We start from the raw sequence: 6,078 nt of genomic DNA, 5'->3' as shown, positions 1-6,078 counted from the left end.
TTTTGAAAGAGTGTATTATGTTCCCTTTTGTTTCAAAATCATACTTAAATAAAATTAATGAGAAACAAAAAAGTACAACGTGGTTACTCTCAGGATGTATACAGCGAACGGGTGGCTCAGGTGACTCAACTAAAATCCATACTATGATGATAAAACTGATTTATGGCAGCTGACCAATCGTAACAACAATGGGTGTTCTCAGGAAATGTGGCTCCGTCCGCTCAGCTCGGCAGCTTCTTGACGGGTGCTGAACGAGTGCCACTCGCTTGCCACTGTTGTGACGCCTGACTGACGCTTGCTACTGACTAGCCACTGCGGTGCTAGTGCCACAAGGAGGATCTCGGCCTTAATGTATGTTTGGTGAATAATTTGAATACAGCGTTTGATTTTGCGTGTGGTCTGTGATAAGTATTTGCTGAATATTGTGTGTAGTTGATTTATTTTGACTGTGTTGTCTGTCAGACCATGGCTACTTCTCCGGCTCAATTTCCAGCCATAAATGATGAGGACATGGATGAGGACGTGAAGGCTGTTATGCAGCTAATGCAACTTTTCAGTGTAAGTACTACATGTGGTGGTGATTATGCTCTGACCTTTTAAAGCAGAAAAGCCTAATTAGGGATAGGGGCCACATTAGGCTAGAAATCGTACAGTATGCAACACATCTGTATCATATTATTGTAATCTGTTACAATGTTTTTTGCTTTAAATGTCCAGTAGTGAGAAGAAGACGACAAGTGCCATAGATTGAATATGTTAACGATTAAGTAGAAGTGGATAATTGTGTTAAATTCGTTCTATAATTTAGCCCTCATAATTGCAAATATTTGAATTTTTCAACCTAATGGGTGTTTCAGTTGCTGGATGTGTTTTGTCTCAAGATCAATAACTTGTCTAAAGTGCTCCTTCATGTTTTGTGATTTTATATTTATTCATATTGGCTGTTTTGTATTTGCAGCATGCGTGCTGTGATCCAGCGGTAACGCGCCAGGACCTGTACCAGCAGAGCCTGCAGTTCACTGCACAGGTTATGGAGGTCATGGAGCGGAAAGTCTGCTTGACGATGGCGGCGGAGGAAGAGGTGGCTTTGCTGCAGAGGGAGCTGACAGCCAGCAAGGCTGAGCTGGAGGTGTTGCATACTGTATATCAAGAAATCCTTTAAAACATCTATTCATATGCAGTTTCCCTACATTTTGAGAATTATCAGCAAAAAATGTATTATGTACAATGTGTTGTTCGCCATACATTTTAAGTTAATACATGATGATCACTGTCTTTGGTACACCAAAGGCAATAGACTTACTATATTAAACACACTCCAATAATAATCCACTATAATGATCATGTCATGTTTTGAGTTGATTTAATGGTTTTCAGCTAAAGTCTAACTTCTTACCTTTCTAACTATTGTTTTAATTATTAACTTTAGCTTTGCCATTACCTCAGTCTGCAAAAGAACGCCAACTCCGGTGAATTAGCCGTGTGCTGCCCATGTCCCGGTTTGGAGTAATTTATATCCTCTTAAGGACTGGGCGCTGCTGGTTTTTCGGGGATATTAAGTTGTTCCTGGGTCGCCAAGATACACATCAATGATGTCAACACATCTGGGACTGTACTTATGTCCTTCACAATAAGATATGTGTAAACAACTCCAAATTATGCATTTAAAGCTCCTAAATTTCCATTTTGAGTGTATACCATCACCTGTTGGATGTTTTGTAAAATCTTCTCATTTCAATCACTTTGAAAATACCACCTGATGCATGGAATTGAACAGTTATGCACACATATTGTATATAACAATTACTATCATAACACAGTGCAGAGTAAGAGTTGTATTACAACTAAAAACACTTTTATAGTATTCATGATTGAAAAGTTACATTGTTGAAACAAATGACAAATTATTGAAAAGATGAATATTTGAATACAAATGAGTCAAAAATGTAAAAATTACAATTACATAAAAAATCAGGACACAAAAAACATTTAAAATCATCTTCATTATCCATATTATCGTCCCAGATAAAAAGAAAGCATTTTATACAGTATAGTAACAAAAGGTAAGGAAAGACCATGATCAGACATAATGTAATTTCAAGTGGTAGAAAAAGGCAAGAAGGGGGCATTTGCACTCAGACCTGCAGGAACAACACAGTTGGCATTTGACCAAGTCAAGGGGACCGTGACTTGCAGTGAAATCTCCTCTTGCGTGAGTCACGTTACATGTGTGTGAGCACAGGTTTGCTGTGTGTGTGAGAGAGTACTGAAGCGTTGTTAATAAGAGCTATAATAATGTCAGAGCGACACTCCACCTTTATATCTGCCAAAAAGTGCCTTAAATTGGCAATGTGTAAACATTTTGGATAGAAAAAATTACCAGGGAGTCATGTGAACATCAATTACACAGTTACGCCATCAAATTTTACTGCCCATTGTTATCGACCTATAATCAGTATAAAAAATGCAAGCTGAAGAGGAGCATTAGTGCTTTTTAAGTCGCCATCCCTGATAACGCAATCTCTATTTACATTATTTTTATAGAATAAAAGATCAGCCTTGGTGTATCGATCCCAGATCAAGATTTTGCGATACTATGCTGCATTGATTTCCGCCCCCCCACCCCTAGTATTTAGTGTTGTTGATTGATTTGGCTCCCAGACTTGACATTTGACTGCGAAGTATTTGAATTCTTCATATAGTGTTATATACTGCACTATGACCGGCGGGCAGCAGATGTCCGTAGTGCAGTATGTAACACTATAACACTATAGTGTTAGGGACTAGTGGGACCAGAGGAGGAGGACTCTGTGTTTACATCATGATGCTTGGTGCTCAAACACAGTCAAAGTTGAGTTTTTAATGTGAAGATATCAGCCAGAGATTTTTTTTTTTTTTTCTTGCTGCTGTTTAGATTCCTCATGATGCAAATTCAAAACTGCACTACAGGAATGTAGTACTGTTTTTGTTTTATTTTGTTTTTCATGTGTTTGTTGTGTTGCAAATGGACTACAACTGAATTTCGTTGTGCATCCCTGTGTTGCATAATGACGATAAATCATCCTTCAGTCCTTGAATATATATATGCATAGCGATATGCTACTGGTGGGCTAATGTGGAACAGGTGACGTATATGGAGGCAACTCCCCCCCCCACACCCGCCTATGAAAGCAATGTCTCCCATGTCGGAGAACAGAAGTTTGAACTGGGCCAGTTGATGAAGTCTTAACTACTGTTCCAACTCTATTCTTATTCTATACTTAATACCTTTTGGTGTCCCGATGATCTTTGAAGAAAGCACTAATATCAGACAGAGTTCGATGCAATAGATGCAATATTCTTCAAGCAAAGAATTCAACCCGGGTTCATTTTCTGGAGCGCAACTGATTTATTCTGTTCTTTACATAGTCTTATATAGTGTGGCTGACATCGTCTTTTGGTCTTTAAGCTCTTCCTCTGTTTCCTTAGATACGAAAATATTTTTAGTTACACCCAGTTTACCTCATTCTATTGGAATCTCAGAGTGTACCGAACTTTCCCTTTTCACATTCCCTTTCTAATGTCTGTATTCCCTAGATAACGTCTTTCTAATTGGAGTTGAAAAACTCTTCAGCCCTTGCCTGGAGCAGCCTTCCCCACACCTGCTATGACCCCAATAGCTCGAGGGTTACTGAAAAGTGTTTTAAAAAAAACATTTAATCCTTACTACATCAAACAGGTTATATGTTAAACCATTCAAACCACACTATATTCACACTAGTTTTCAGTATGCAGATGTCATATATGTGAGTTTTGAACATTTGGATATAATTGATGATATAATTGAACTCTATTATGATAAATCAAACTCCAACACCCGTCTCTGCAGACTGTGGAAAGAAGAGTATCAGTTAAGAGTAGCCGTTGCCCTTTCAATTAGCCTGGTAATCGCTTATGCTAACCACTAGCTCCAATGCTAATTGCTAGCATACACATATTCCAACATTGCATGTAAAGTTATGTAGACACATTTTTGTAAATGTTTTATGTCTACATGTTAAAGTAAAGTAAACCAAGCCCAACAGTTCATGTGGTGCTTTTTATGTTCTATAACTGTAGTGTGAATATAGCAAGGAATTAGCATGCTAGCTTGATAACTAGCCGGCTCCCTAAATGAAGAATGTAGGATTAAAACACATGGGTATCGCCACATAAAGAGTCTCTAACACTAATTCACAAGATTTTGTAAATCATGAATGGCTTAATTCTAAGTTCACAGGAAAGAGAGAAGAGGCGTGTGCCGTCCTGTGATTTTAATGCTACACTGGTAAGGGAAAATGCACCAAAGATACACCGGACAGGGTGTGTCTTTGCCCCCCTTCCAGCCCTGCCTATGTTTTCACGTTATAGAGGTGATTTTGTTTTTTATTTCCAGGGTAGAGGCACTTCAGTCAAAACTCTGGGGTTTATTTACTCTTTAAGATATCTTTAGATCATTTTATTATTTAAAGCTACTGCAAAGAACTTTCATGTTGTTTTTATTTTGGCGGTCCTTGTGAATGAACATGGTAGTGTTTCAGAGCACCATTTTACTACCATTACCATTTTTACATTTTACTGCAGCAGGGTCTGACAGTCTGCCCCGCTCTGTTCTGGTTGTCCCATGCCTTCCTTCCTACAAGTCAGCTTAGCAATACGGCCTGGTCCTCCACTATTGCACTCTGTTTATTATTATGCACCAATCACCAAGCCAAATTCCTTGTATGTGCAAACGTACTTTGCAATGAACCGATTCTGAATCTGAACCTAGTGTGGATAACTAAAATGTTCATTTTGACTAGGAAGAATTGAATTGTGGATATCTGCAATACAAATCCAGTCAAGCTATTAAATGTTGAAATTACTTGCCAAACCATTGGTTATTCAGAGCGCCACGCTCTCGCACACTGAGCAGCATCCACTGGTGGAGGAGGTAATCAGATCCTTTACTTATGTGAAAGTAACAATATTGCATTACTCTCTAGTTCTGTGAAAAAGAGTAAAAGTACTCATAATTCTGACAAAAATATCCCTATGATTGACTATTACTGATGCATGAATATGAAATTAGCATGTCACTGTTGAAGATGGTTGAGTTGGAGCTCATTTTATTCACTTTAAATATTGTTGGATGGTTTAATAATCCACAACAATGCATCATATTCCATAAACGCATAATATTTTATGTAATTTTAATCTATAAAGTAATAAATAAGTAAAGCTATAAATAAATGTAGTATAATGTATAATGATGAAATTTTAGTGCGACAATTTATTAACAAAATCATATTTGACTTTACTTTTTAGATCTAAAATGTGTCCAGCAGAGGGTGGATTATAGAAAAGCAAACTGCTAAAGTCAAGGAAAAAATGTGATTGCACTGTTTTTTTGTTCACATGTTCTGTAGAGTGACGGTGATATATTAATCAGAAGATCATTTCATTACTTAAATGATTGAGCTGCTCGTCAAAGAGCTGACGGTTAAAGTAGGCTGTACATTGGAAGTTGCAGTTAAATTACGCACGGGAGTAAAATGAAGCCGAGATGAGCGGTCTGCACACATGACATCTGTTGCACTACTGTCCATCCTGATAGACGGATCCCTCCTCTGTTGCTCTTCCGAAGGTTTCTTCCTTTTTTCTCCCGGTTAATTAAAGGGTTTTTTGGGGGAGTTTTTCCTGCTCCGATGTGAGGGTCCTGGGGATGTCGCATGTGTGCAGATTGTAAAGCCCTCTGAGACAAATTTGTGATTTGTGACTTTGGGCTATACAAAATGAATTGAATTGAATTTAATTGAATTGGTAGTGTGAAATGAAAGTTAATCTGACACATTTTCTTTTAAAGAAATGTCAGGTTAACTTCTGTGTAAATGTACCTAAATGACCAATGGCCAAAGTAAGTCGATGTGCTATACTGACCTGTTAGTTATATGGACATGATGACAGTTTGCTCGTCACACAACCCAGCTTATTTCCATACACGGTCCCCAAAAAGTGAGGTTCAATCCCAACATTTCCACATATTCCCCTCTTTTGGTATTTCTGATGCATGATTGCGAA

Source organism: Anarrhichthys ocellatus, unplaced genomic scaffold (assembly GCF_004355925.1).
Source record: "Anarrhichthys ocellatus isolate YVR2014 unplaced genomic scaffold, GSC_Weel_1.0 scaffold143, whole genome shotgun sequence".
In the NCBI taxonomy this organism is placed as follows: domain Eukaryota; kingdom Metazoa; phylum Chordata; class Actinopteri; order Perciformes; family Anarhichadidae; genus Anarrhichthys; species Anarrhichthys ocellatus.
This window is presented reverse-complemented; position numbering follows the sequence as displayed.